General features: G+C 51.6%; 1 long non-coding RNA gene across 1 annotated transcript; it reads left to right on the forward strand.

Annotated features, from left to right (window-relative positions):
* Positions 1-4,914: 4,914 nt before the first annotated feature.
* Positions 4,915-10,392, forward strand: LOC136008876 (uncharacterized). The gene is made up of 3 exons (XR_010610261.1): positions 4,915-5,004; positions 6,001-6,124; positions 9,617-10,392. It is a non-coding gene; the product is annotated as an uncharacterized LOC136008876 (long non-coding RNA).
* Positions 10,393-14,376: the final 3,984 nt, after the last annotated feature.

Genomic DNA, 14,376 nt, shown 5'->3' on the forward strand with positions numbered 1-14,376 from the left:
ACAGACCTTCAGTCCCTTCTGAATGCGCAGCCAGGAGCCCTGCATGTGTGTTGAGCTGTTGTGCCCACCCTCCTCTTCTCGTCCTGCACTGACTTGTGCTCTGCATGTGAACTGCAGGGCAGAACTGTGGAAACCATTTCTCCCCAAAATAATCTCAGCTTCAGAGGCTGGAAAGTGTGACAGCTCATTTTCATGTGCAGAGCAATGCAGTGGGTGTCCAAAAGCAGCTGAGGCTGAGGGGGTGGCCAGGGAAAGGCAGCTCTGAAAGGGCAGGAAAGTGGCAGCAGGGAACATGAGAGGAAGGACGGAAGGGAGAAAACTGAGAACGGGGATGGGGGAGAGGGCGGCTGGAGGCAAAAAGCAACAAGCTCAGGACAAGAGAGGGTTGTACAGGGCTGGGCTGTTCTCTGATCCCTACTACTGCTCGTGCTCATTTATTAGTAATCGGGAAAGTGTCTCTGCTGCTACAAACAGCAGTTGCAGAGCTTTTGGGGAGGTGGAGCATATAACCAACAACAAGGCAGCTTCTCTCCTCTTTTGTCTTCTCTAAGTTCTTTTCCCCTCCTTTTTATCCCACAATTTCCTCATACATCCCAGCCTTAGGGAAGACCTGGGTCTGCAATCACCTATTAGAATATTAGATGAAAACTAAAACTTGTCATTAAAACTTCACTTTATGGGGTTTAGTTTGCTTTACCAGTCTGATGCCAGACAGAGCATGTCCTGTTTGGCTGGCAGCACCATGTTCCTCCCCAGCCCTGTGTGATGCTAACCCCAGTTCCTGTGTATGCGCATTCTACACAGTATTGCTCATGTCCTTTTTTTCTCTGGAGCATTTGTGGCTGTTTCTGAGTCACCACAGTTCCAGACCCGCCATGCCTGCTCAGCACTGGTCAATGGAAAGCTTCAGAGGCTGTTAGCAGCACTGCTGCTCTAGGGGAGAAAAAAGCCCCCTCAAACACCCCTAATGAAGCCCAGGGCAGGTAAGAGAAGCTTCATGGCAAGTGAGCAGTTTTGAACAAACCTGATTTTCTCTGGCAGTCACTGGAAGCAGTTGAAGGATCACTGTCAGTTCACATGTATTTTCCATTCGTTTTCCCAGGGAAGATGGGGATGTGGTTTTATGCAGCCTGGGAGAAAACAGACATGTCTGGGTTTTTCATTGGGAAGATATTTGTGATTTTGATTTTTAAGCACTTGTGGGTTATTTATGCATGCCTATTACACTATATCTTAAGTTTAAATTTCCCAGAAAACCACCTATCCAGCCTTCTTCTAATGTGGAAAGCTAAATTGTCATGGGGTTGGGAAGAAAATTTGCAACATGGCTGGTAAATCACTGGCCAGCAGTGTAACTGCAGTTCTGTTCATCAGTCTAAGGCTGCCAGGCAAAACTCCAGTCTTCTGAATTTCACCCTGCTCTTAGGAAAACACATCTCTGTTATCTGTGGCTTATCTTGCCCTTGGCATGCGGAATTAATAAAATTGCTCCTTTATCCTAAACTCTTGGCTTCTACATGCTAATGAGGAAAAGCCATTTTCCACTTCTTGGGACTGGACATCAAGGGGTATTTTTAAGCTCTGATGTTACATGTGTACCTTTTTCACAGAATACTGTGGGATAGGTGGTTGTTTTGGTCAGAGCAGAAAGAACCTAGGTGAGGAAATGATTGCTTCAGTATCCCCTAAAGATTGTGAGAGGTTTTAGATTCTCTTCCTTTAGTGCAGGATCAGGTTGTACGCCAACCAGACCTTTCCTCAGGTCCTGTGTCTGTCACAGGAACTGTGTAAGGACACTGGACAGAACAATGGCACCAGCTACAACCCTGCTTCTCATCCATCTTTTTGGAAGGTCAGCCAGAATGGGTGTCTGGTCAGCTCAAACCAACCATCGCACACTTGCTGCATGTCTTGGTCCAAGAAATCCTGGCAATTCTCTATAGTGGAAATCAGGAGTTAATATTGGAATGCTTTGTTGATTCTTTCCATGTAGATCATGCTTCCTATTTCACTTCACGTGGTGTAACCATGTGTTTATTTTCCGTTAGTATCTTGTGTGGTCTTTCTTCACTTGTGCAATGATGGTGGTTTTGTTGATACTCCTGGTAAAGGGCAGCATTGTTGGGTCCTGTGCATGGTGTCGGTATAGGCTATTTCACAAGAAAATGGATACCTTTGGAGAGCTGTGCAAGGGTATGGCAAAGTGGCACTGTTTATTTGCAGGCAGAGCTTGGAAAATATCAGAAAACATAACTGTTTTCTGCTTGTGAGGATGATGTATGGGTCTGCATGTCCCACCACTTTGAATGGTGTTTATTATTTTTGGAGTTTTCCCAATGTCATTATTTATTTAACTGTTTAGTATAAAACCTGACTGATCAATCTGAATTTCTGCTAGCAAAATCATAGACTTAGAAGCTGAACTGCCAGCCAGTAAGAGGACAGGGAGCCAGCATCTAGGAACTGTAGAATGAGATTGTGTAGCTAGCAAAGCCACATGCTGTGATCAGATAAAAGCTTTTCCCCAACGGAAGCATTAGAAACACGTTTGGGTGCTTTTTCATGCCAAAACAGAATTTACTTGTTACACAGTAATTTAATGCCAGCTGCATTTCAAGAGTTCCTCTGATAGCTTAAATCCTGGTGGTACGAAGGAGGTGAGATGGTGGTGTGGCCAGGGCATCTTGTGTGATGCTACAATATGGTGTAGAAGTCAGCAGGGACAGCTTTGCCGGTAACAGCATTTCTGCATCTCCTGTTATAGGTATTTTGATAAAAGTCATGTGAACAAAGGTCCTTCTTTTCTTTTCTTTCAACCTATCTACCTTTAATAATTTTTAAATATTGACTAGTTTCAGCCCCATATGACATATGACATAGAGATGGTAACAGCTCCTGCAGTGTTAATTTGTTCCTGCTACTACTTGATCCCACCTTCACTGCATACCTGTTAGTTTGTCTTCGAGCAAGCAAATAGTCTCTGAACAGGAAAATGCAGGTGCAAAAATGCAGGTAGCACGTCCTACATACAGTACAGACCAAACTGCACCCACTTTAGCTCCCAGCACCCAGTGTGCTCCCATATGTGTTGGCAGGCCTTGAGCTCTCCCATATCCGGCTGCTGTCTCTTGCCAAATGCCTGGCTCCCATACCACACCCTTGGCATCCTGGCACAAAGCACACCACTGGCATGCTGTTAAGCAACCTACTCGCTATTAGTAATTGATTTTTTTCTCCCCTTCAGATGTCACAGGAACTAAGGGCAGAGGGGACATTTGAGGGACTTGTAGAGATCAAAGCCTTGTGTTTCATTTAAAGAGACGTCATAAGAGCCTCAGGTAGATAGCCTCTTGGCAGCAATATAAGGATTTAGCAATACTACTTTATTTTTTTTAAACAAGAGCCAATGTGAAAGCCAGCTTGGTGTTCCTCAGTGCAAGTATCTCCACTGTGGTTCCAGATCTATGTAAGGGGCTGCAGAGGAGATCCCTGTTTACTCTCCAAATGCGCAATGTGCAGAGATGGTGCTGGCTTTGTCAGGGAGGGAACCCCAGTCAGTGGGGTTGCCCTCATGACCAGAAAAACTTGCCCAAAGGTTTTCATCAGGTGTGCCAAACCTCTGGCCTTTGCAGATACCTGTGGAGCAGTTTAGCTGGAGATCATGCAGGTTATGCAAGGTGCAACCCACCCCAACCACCTGCGTGACAGCAGGCTGCTGGCATCTCACTGCTCCCCGAGTCCTCTGTGTGGCTCACTTTGCCACAGGAAATACGCAGGTTGGGCTTGCAGCTCACTGCTGGAGTCACCTTTGTCCCACAGCTTGTCCTTGGAGACATGCTGCACCTTGGTCCTGTATACACTCACTCTGCCAGACCCACATCATCCTGGTTTCAGCTGGGATAGAGTTAATTTTCTCCCTAGTAGCTGGTGCAGTGTTCTGTTTTGGCCTTAGTAGGAGAACAGTGCTGATAAACACCAATATTCTAGTTGTGGCTCAGTATCACCCTGATCAAGGACTTTTCAGTCTCTCATGCTCTGCCAGTGAGGAGGGACACAAATAGCTAGGAGGGAGCAGAGACAGGACGCCTGACCCAAACTAGCCAAAGGGGTATTCCATACCGCAGCACATCATGCCCAGTATGGGGATGGAGTTACCTGGAGTTACCTGGGGAATTACTTGGGGGAGTTACCTGGAAGGACAGATTGCTGCTCGGGTCGGGCTGGGTATCAGTCAGTGGGCGGGGAGCAACTGTATTGTGCATCACTTGTGTTTATTGGCTTTTATTCCTCCCACTCTTTTTGTTGCCTTACTTTTCATTATTAGTAGTATATTTTACTTCAATTATTAAACTGTTCCTGTCTCAGCCCATAGGTTTTACCTTTTTTTCTAGTTCTCCTCCCCATCCCATCTGGGGTGAAGGGAGAGCAAGCAGCTCTGTGGTACTTAGTTGCCAGCTCTTAAACCATGACACACAGTAACAAGGAGAGAGACTATGTTTGAAATGGCATGCGGAGTGTCAAACTGACCTGGTGGAAGCTCTTATAGAAGTGGGGAGCACGGGCTTTCTTTATGGACAGGATCTCCGGTATGCCTTAGCCCCTGTAGCTGGTTATGGGACCTACAACTCTGCAGTGATTGCCAGCCTCCAAAGAGTGCTAGAGATTCCCTGGTCTGCTGAGATGGGGGCCCAGTGAGTGATGTGCCAGAGTTAAAGGGCTGGCAGGCAGTTCTGTGAAGATCTCATCCATCTGAACCCATCTTTTGGTCCAAAGTCTCCTCTCCAAGCGGGGAAGAAGGGATGGTGGTGAGGTCAATGCCTGGAAGGGTGTAGATATGTAGATATGTCTGTTGCGAAACAGCCACAGAGGGCTCTGGAGTGTTGTCTGGGCTATGAGTGCACTGGCACAGGAAGCCAGGGAGGCCTGGGGAGGTGGGAAGTGCGCTGGCATGCTCCTGCTCATCTTTCCATGGGTACAAATCATCTGCTCCAAAGGACCCTTGTTGTGAGTATCTGGGAAGTGAGCCAGTGTCCACTCTTTGACCCCGGCTCAAACTGGCTGCTTTGGGCTCAAAGTTGTTCTCGGGTACAAATAGCAAAGTGAATATAAGTGTGCCTGAAGTCACTTTGGGTGGAGTTCATCTTAGATTAGGTGCTTATAACACAAGCATCTGTTTTTATAGCTCTTTTTATAGTCAGTGAAGTGCTACTATATATAAACCACAGGGTTCAGGCATGTTTCATTTTACCCTGATGTGCCATGATCTGTACTTTGAGCTCTGTTGGCTCCATCTCCTGCCCGATAACAGGAGCCTGGACAGCTACTGCGGGTGGCTTAATCTACAAAGCAGGTGAGGTGAGGTGGATCCCACCATGAGTGTCCACAAGGCCAACAAGAAGCATCAGCTGGGTAGAGGAGAGTTTCGTGGAGGGATGGACTGAGTGAGCTCAGGTCTGCCTGTTTGCTGGCTGTTCGGCATGTGGGTGCTCATGTGTGCGGCTGCTGTGTTTTTAATTTCCCTTTCAGCATTTTTCTTGTATTTTCCTGTTGCTGACTTAACCTGAAGTGGGTTTTGCAGATAAGCTCTATTTTTACACCAAGAGGAATGGCTGAAGCTTAACAGGTGCAGTGATTTTCAGCATGAACCTCCATGAAGCCTTTTCAGTGGGTGCTGTTGAAAAGTAACTGCTTTGCTGTAGTATCTGGACAAAAAGATTCTTGCAAAATACTGTTTCAACTCTCTTTCTGTAAGGGCTGAAAATGCAGATAGTGGAGAGAAAGAACAAGGGCGTGATTCTGCAGTTGGTAATCCCAGTAAGCTGAACTGTTTTGAGCAAGGACTGAAAAGTAGAATGTGAAAGACCTTTACCAGAAGAAAGCTTGATCAGATTGTTGGTTTCGAGAAGCACTCCTGAAGTGCTTTGTTTGTTTGATGGCACCAGTTGTAAAAGAAACATTGATGTTGTAACATCTGTGTGTGTACATGTGTTTGTTTTGCAGTTGGACGAGTTTTAACTATCAGAAAACAACTACATCCTGCTCTGCACAGTCGGGATCATGGCGCTTACCAGGAACCATCTTCAGAGCCCTTCCAAAAACAGATGCTTCCTGCATCAGTGTGAGAGTGAGTGAAAGAGAACGCAGGGAGTGAGGGTCAGGGGCTCTTGTGCCCACAAAAGGCTTTGTCAGATGAAGTGGGTCAGTTTTCTACGCTTCTGCTGAACTAACCTGGATGCACAGGTAGTGGATGGGTCCTGTTGATATCAGCAGTGGCTGGGACCAGTGCTGGAACATGAGTACAGCCAAAAGAGGAAAGTGGAAGCCCTGTCTTCCTTTGTCTGCAGGAAGCTTTGATCCAGGTCAGCCTCATGAGGCTGTGTATGTTCTAAGCTGTAATGTTCTATGGAGCAGGTAATGTTGGTAATAGTTCTCCAGAAAGCTTTGCCTGCTCCTCAGCCAGGCAAAGGGCTTTCAGGTTCCCAGGACTGCTCACTTCTGGAGAAGTCCGGGGAACTCCTAAAGCTGATGTGATACCGCCTTCTCCTCCATCCCACTATTTTTTGAGATGGCTCAGTGTCCAGCTGGAGATGAGTAACAAGTGGTGTCCCTCAGGGGTTGGTGCTGGGACCGGTCTTGTTCAACATCTTTGTCGCTGACATGGACAGTGGGATTGAGTGCGCCCTCAGCAAGTTTGCCGATGACACCAAGCTGTGTGGTCCGGTTGATACGCTGGAGGGAAGGGATGCCATCCAGAGGGACCTTGACACACTTGTGAGGTGGGCTGATGCCAACCTTATGAAGTTCAACCATGACAAGTGCAAGGTCCTACACCTGGGTTGGAGCAATCCCAGGCACGGCTACAGACTGGGCAAAGAAGAGATTCAGAGCAGCCCTGCAGAGAAGGACTTGGGGGTGCTGGTCAATGAGAAAATGAACATGAGCCGGCTGCAGTGTGCACTCGCAGCCCAGAAAGCCAACCGTATCCTGGGCTGCAGCAAAAGGAGCGTGACCAGCAGGTCGAAGGAGGTGATCCTGCCCCTCTACTCTGCTCTTGTGAGACCTCACCTGGAGTATTGTGTGCAGTTCTGGTGTCCTCAACATAAAAAGGACATGGAACTGTTGGAACAAGTGCAGAGGAGGGCCACGAGGATGATCAGGGGACTGGAGCACCTCCCGTATGAAGACAGGCTGAGAAAGTTGGGGCTGTTCACCCTGGAGAAGAGAAGGCTGCGTGGAGACCTCATAGCAGCTTTCCAGTACCTGAAGGGGGGCTATAGGGATGCTGGGGAGAGACTCTTTGTTAGGGACTGTAGTGACAGGACAAGGGGTAACGGGTTAAAACTTAAACAGGGGGAGTTTAGATTGGATATAAGGAGGAAATTCTTTCCTGTGAGGGTGGTGAGGCACTAGAATGGGTTGCCCAGGGAAGTTGTGAATGCTTCATCCCTGGCAGTGTTCAAGGCCAGGTTGGACAAAGCCGTGTGTGGGATGGTTTAGTGTGAGGGGTCCCTGCCCATGGCAGGGGGGTTGGAACTTGATGATCTTGAGGTCCTTTTCCAACCCTAACTATTCTGTGATTTTCTGGCCTATGTGAGCTGCATCATCACATAGCACATGTCACAGTCTGTCACAGTTTGATCTGTTTCCTTATGTGCAGTGAATTAAAGGCTGAGTTCTCATACAGGAGCAGCTAGTGGTGTTGTGAATACTTGCAGTCATAGTGAAATCAGTGACACACCATCCTGGTCAGCGCACCTGTGGAAGGCAGAGCTGACACACTAGTGTATGTGTGTATAAAATAAGACCACGTCTGAAAAGCATCTGTTAAAGAAACACAGCACAGCAACCCACACTGAAGCAAGCTTTATAGATCCAAATTAGGATGGCACAGATGATACCGCAAAGCCATGGTTTTTAGGACCAGACCTGTGTGTGCCCCTACATACCCAGACCCCTCTCCCTTCTTTGGGATGACTGTTAATAGCACGCTGTCTGGTCTTTCCAAAGTCACACGGTGTGTGTGTCTGCTTGGTTACTGCAGGGCTATTTGTCAACTCTGAATAAATGTCCTTAAATAATCCGGGTGGCAATGGGTGTTGGAGATCTCAAGGCTTTAGAAACTTCGGGGTCAAATTTACTCTTGTTAAATAAGCAACGAGTATTGATTAGATCCTATGACAGACCAACAGAGCACACTTTCAAATACCGCAGCTCACTGGAGTTCATTGTTATCTATTTATATATTCAGAATCCCTTGAAACATTTGCTTTGGGGAAAGAAATACAAAGTCTTTACTCCTGCAACTCTATATACTTTCATATGCACAGCCCTGTGCACACAGATAGAAGGATTTTTGAGGCTGCTTGAAGGATTTGGATGCTCACTTTGTTTGTTTTAGTTGGAGACTTGGGTCCCTTAGGCAGATGTGAAAATCACAGCCATAATTCTTTGCTTATTTTAGTACATGAGGGCAAGACATTTTCCCTGTTAAAATAATTTCTAAGTATTCCTTTCATGCTGCCATAAAATAAAAGTGTGTTTAAGTGGAATTATAAGAAGCATTTGTTTCTCTGGACTTACCTATTTGCCTTACTCATTTGCTGGCTTGTTTACTGAGGAAGTTCTTAAGTCACAGTCTGTCTATATTTCGTACTGAGTAGCAAGGAGCTTGTCAGAATTAAACATGCAGATTTATAAAGTCATTTTAGTATGATTATCTATACAGCCTGAACATCCTGGAAAGGTTTTTCTCATCTTTAATCTCTCAGCAGTACAATTATATGTCTGGCCTCGAATACACGTGAGGAAAACACCATATAGCCCTGCCAAATGCAGTGGCCGTGCACACAGGTGTTGGGTTGCAGCAGTGGGAAAAAGGCAGGACCGTTCCATGTAAACAGAGGTCAGTGGGTGAAAGGCCCCAGGGGCCAGGTTAGCTCTGTTTATGTGGGTCTCGGTGGGACGCTCTCATGTTGCAGAGGCAGTTTGTTGGGCAGGAAGAGAAAGGCACAGCCCGTCTTGGTGAGGCTTCCCAAGGAGGCCTGTTAAGCTGATCCCCGTGTCTGTGGGGTGCTGCTGGCAGCTGGGGGAAACTCAGCCGTGGGGCACACGGTCCTGGTGCACTCCCAGCAGCTTAGATGCAAGCAAACCATGGGCACCCACCTCGGCAGAGGCTTCTTTTCACCTCTGCTCCCTGGCTGTCTCCCACATGGAATCAGCTGTGGTGGGGTGGATGCCAGCCCTCTTGCCCTGTTAGCAGGGCAACAGTGTGGTTTCAGGCTGGCAGGGTCAGTGTGGCCCTTATGAGCTGCCTCGGTGATGGAGGAGGTGAGCTGGTACACTGTGGTATGCTGGGGCAAGCCCAAGTGTGGGGAAAACAACCCATCCTTGGGCCTAACTTGGATTTTGTTGCCACTCTTTTAATACTGGATTTGACTTCCAGTTTAGGGTGACATTTTCCTGTTACTCCCACTGGGGAGAGGGTTTTCCTGGGAGTAGCACACCAAAATAAACAGGACTCTCTGGAACTTGCTTTTACTCAGAGTGAGCAGGGGACAGACTATTTGTCCCCAGCAGTTTATCAAAGGTGATTTTTTACTCCCTGTTTCCTCTCCAGCTTCAAGAACAAGAGCCTACAAGTCTTGGAAGGACAGCATGCCCTGCAGCTGCCACTGCAATGGTCGAGACCATCCTCAGGTCCAGCTGAGTCCTCGCATGGAGCACCAGTCACCTGCCTGGAGCACTGGCACCTTCTTCTGCACTCACCTCCTGAAGCCTTTTTTTGCTTTTCAGTTGCAGGCTGGCGCCAGTGATGCGCAGGAGAGGGAGGAGCCTATGGCTGTCCCAGGTACCTGCTGTGAGCCCCTCTGTAGGACTTGTGTTGCCAGGCTGAGACGTGCTCCCTTTGCACCCTCCCAAACACGCTCTGGAAGGACTCTGGTTGGGCAGGAGCAGCCACAGAGTGGGCTGGAGGCACCGGTCTTTGCCCAGGGTGCCTACAACAGGAGCAGCCCTGTGTTCTGCTTGAGGCATGGGAGTGTCCAGCAGCTCCTCTCTGCTCCATGCGGGGAAGCCTTTGCTATGAGCTGACAGCACCGACAGCAGGAGTGAGGGCTCGGTGTCCACCCATCATCCTTTGGGAATGCCTGCAGACACAGTCACTCAGCTCTGGAGAGGCCTGAGGGAGGCAGGCAGACCACCACCTCACCCGCTCTTTGGCTGTTTCTCCACAAGCACAGGACAGAGGCAAAAGGGCCTCCTGGAAATCGGTTGTGAAACCCCATGATTGCTGATTTAAAAAATCCCACAGAAGCTAGAATCATTTAACAGGCCTCTGCTCATCCTGTCCTGTGATTTATAGATGGCATAGAAACTTCACCTGAATGATGAACTAGGTACCAAGTCAAACACTGTGCTCCCACCTGGAGCAGCACAGCTCTGCTGCCTTTATCAGTTTGCTCATCTAGGCAAGAGAGCCTGAATTTCCTCGAAAAAATTAACAAGTTTTTTTAATGCTGAAACAAAGCCTTCTGATCACTGTAGGGCCTTCAGCTAGCTTGAGCTTAGCTTATTCCAGACCAGCTGCTTCATATGTCATGGTGCATGTCCTCAACTTCACCCTTCCATTGTACACCTTATACCTGACACCCTGCGAAGCTGGGAGCCGCACTGGGTAAAGCAATGACTGGTTTATCAAACATCCATCACAGGGACATAGCACAGGAGTGCCCCAGAGCCCAGCATTGTGTGTGTGTGTAAAACAGGGGAGTTTGCAAGACAGCATGTTTTAAGATGAAGTAGTCACAGTACGACACGAACCCCAGGAGCCTGAAGGGACAGTATCAGTCTGAGTTGGGGGATCTCCTGTAGTGACTGCAGTAGTCACTGCAAAGGCAATAAAAGTTCACACACAGAAAACGTGCCCAGTGGGAGCAGGCAGCTGAAGCCAGTCTGGCTGCCCTCTCTCCATGCATCCAGTGCCAAGGGCAGCACATGGAGCAGAAGGGCTAGGCCATGGCTTGGGACCCACACCAGCTCCTGGGAAAAGCTGTTGCTTGCAGGGGAAGGTGCCACAACGGACTGCAGGGTCTCCATCATGGCAGGGAGCACCGGTGGCACCACATCCCCTCTCTCCCCCACCGCCCGTGGCACATCTGGAGTGGTCTCCTGCAGTGCTTAAGCTGCATCCAACATAATTTGCTTCAGGCTTAATGGAGATTGGATGGCAAAGAAACTCCCTGTTCTGAGCAGGGTGATTGCCTCATGCTTGTCAGTGACTGTGTGGCTGTGCAGGGCTGTACCATAGCCACAGCCCCAGTGCTCACAGCCAGGTGAGCAGCACCAGTGGATGGAGAGCTGAGCACCACAGCCTGGAGCCAGAGCTGGGCATAGGCAGCGGGCAGCAAGAGTACTGCTGGGCTTCACATGCCAATGCCGGCTGTGGGTGGCTCCTCTCAGCTTGCTGACAGCCTGCTTGAGTTTGAGACGGCTGAACCGCACAGAATGCGCGGCAGGCAGCGCCCTGCGACGCCTTGGCTCCATGCAGGCAGAGCAGCCTCACCGCTCACGGCGGTGGGTGCCCATGTGGACGGGGTGTGCTGTGCGTGCAGCGGGGTCCAGCCCTTGGCAGCACAGGCGAGAGGCAGACTGCAGACTTGGCAGGAGCAGGGGAGCAGCCGCCAAGATGCACCGAGCTAAACCGGCTTCACGTTGCGGGTTTGGCTTCTCTCACGAGCCACCAAAGAAGACGCAGCTCTGGAGCCGAGCTGGAGCTGGGAATCCCTGTGCCGCCCTGCCCCTGGCAGCCCACCGCTCCGCTGCCTGCACGCACCCCGCAGGACCGCGCCTCCCTGGCGGCTGCTGCCGCCGGGCTGTGGAGCTGCGTTGTGGTTCCACGGAAGGCGGCTCACCAGCCCCCGGGATTGAGGGGCTGGGGCTGCCGGGGAGCAGCGGCGGAGCCAGCCACAGGCATGGCACACCGGAACGCGGGGCTCTGCCCTGCAACAGGGGAGCTGCCTGTGCAACAGCGACTCCCTAAAGCCGTCTGGAGGATGCGTTAAGAGCAAACATTGCGAAGCATTGCTCTGGCTCTCCTCGAGCCAGCGAGGGGAAAACCACCGGCCTGGAAATCTATTCTGGTCTCGCATGTGTGTCTCAAGTGGAAAATTTCAGCTGCGCTGATCTAGGCTGCCGGGGTTACGGGAGGTGAGGCCTGGCTGCCGCTGGCTCCGCACGCAGGGAGGGGTGGAGATGGCTCCGCAGGCACCCGTGCCTGCCACGCGGCAGCGGCTCCGGTGGGGACGGACGGGAAACGTGAGCCCCAGCTGCACCCGTCAGGGGCACGGCAGCCACTGCTGCCTCCCGGCCCGGAGAAGCACGGCCGCAGCTGCCCGCCTGCACAGGGATGTCCGGCCTCCCTTCTTGTGCCCTGTCCCAGCCGCCGTCACTCGCCCCGCGCAGCCCATGGAGGGGCTGTACCAGCGGGCACGTCCATCCTGCAGGAAGGCCACGAAGCAGGGGAGCGGGCAGCGGGGGTGCCTCAGGGTCAAGGACAGAGGGAGCAGGAGGAGGTATCTTCGCTCCTCGGCCTCCCCGTTGGTGCTGGTGACCCAGGGACCTGGACCTGCCTTCGGGACCTGGAGCTGGCTGGGAACTTGCTGTTGAGGCGTTCCTTGTTGGAAAATAGTGGCAATTTGTTCGAAGTAAAGCTTCCAATGGGGATGTTCGTGTGTGTGTGGCAGACCAAGTCCCCCATCCTGCGTCCCAGAACCTGTCTCACGTCCCCACCCTCCAACTGGAACGGGCATGGGTAGGTCAGTCCCCAGCCCCATGCAGAACAGGAATGTTTTGGATCCTCAGGCAACTTGGAAGAGAAATGGCTTTTCCAGGCGCCCCCGCCCGCAGCACCTGCCAGCGGGGCAGAGCCGGGAGAGCCGACACTGCCGAGGCAGAGGCACTGCTCAAGCCGAGGGGAGGGCTCGTGATCCGCTGCCGCAGGATCACCCGGTGATTCCGAGGGGAAGAGGCCGCGGCAGGTCTCTGCTCCGGGGTCAGGCGCTGGTTCGGGCCGGGCTTCCTCCCACCGGGGCCGGAGAGGGGCAGCCCAGCCCGCAGCCCGCAGCCCGCTGCAGCGCTGGCGCAGCCGGAGCCGGAGCCGTGCCCGGGGCAGGGCCGGAGCGCGCTGAGCACCACGCGGCAGCCGCAGTGTGCGAGCGGCGGGGCGCGGCAGTGCGGGGCACGCCGCCCGCTTGCCCGGGCTCGCTGCCCGGCCGGGACCTCCGGCGCAGCTGCTGCCGCAGCGCACACAGCCGGGGCGGAGCGGCGGCGCCAGCGCTGAGCCGGCGGAGGGGCACGGGGGCTGGGCTGGACTCTCCCCTGGCCCCCGCCAGGTGCCGTGGGGCGGCTGGAGCTCCGTGTGCTGGCAGGGAGGCCCCAGGAGCCAGCAGCGGCTGCCACAGCCCCAAAGCTGGGCACAGGCTGGGGCAGCTCGGCCCTGATCCCCCAGTGCCGCACTTCAGACGCTGCGTCCGAGCAGCAGCAGCTGCATAGGGCTCACTGGGTGCTTGGGGTTTTCACAGGGGTTTACCGGGAGGAAGCCGGAGCCCGCCCCCTCTGCTGCTGCCCAGCACGGCCCTTTGCCATCTCTGCATTCACACAGATGCACAAGCGAGCTCAGGCTGTATTGCCACTGCCGAGACCTGAAGCATCAGCGCCCCTCTGCTTCACCACCTTAACAGCTGGTATTTCCATCTGACAAGCGTCATAAATTGGTGACACCAACACCTGCACTTTTCTCCTAATGCTGTGAAGAAGGCTCACGTTCAGAGGCCGAGCAAAACACAGCCAGGATCTAAAACGTGCGAGTGGGGCTTGCCAAGTCACGCTACAAGCTCTTGGGACTTAGTTTTCCCTACCAACTTTGACTGACGCTAAGTATTTATCACATATTGAAGTAGCAGAGCAGGACATGTGCTGTTACAGGACACATGTTTAGCAGAGGTTCTGGCCTGCACTACTGCCCACTGCAGCAGTTCAATCAGAGGACACTCAGCTGAAGCACTGCTTTCAATAGAGCTTATGGGAATGGCAACAAACAGTTTGGAGGAAGACCCACCTATGCCAGGAGCTGCAGCTCTCAGTGCAGAGATGATGATGAGGAGGAGGAGCTGGTCAGACTGAAGGCAGGGGAACTCACCCATGCTGCCACCTCCCCGAAAGCTGCTCTTCTCTCAGGCTGACAAGTGCCATTAGCTTTGTCCTGAGCAGCTGAGAGGGCAATCCTATTAATGCCCCAAATTCAGATTAAAGACGCTAGTTGCAAAGAGATTCTAAGAATGTGAGAGCTCGTTATTCCAGGGATAGAGACTGCAGTAAGGG

The sequence above is a fragment of the Lathamus discolor genome, chromosome 2, assembly GCF_037157495.1.
Source record: "Lathamus discolor isolate bLatDis1 chromosome 2, bLatDis1.hap1, whole genome shotgun sequence".
Taxonomy (NCBI): Eukaryota; Metazoa; Chordata; class Aves; order Psittaciformes; family Psittacidae; genus Lathamus; species Lathamus discolor.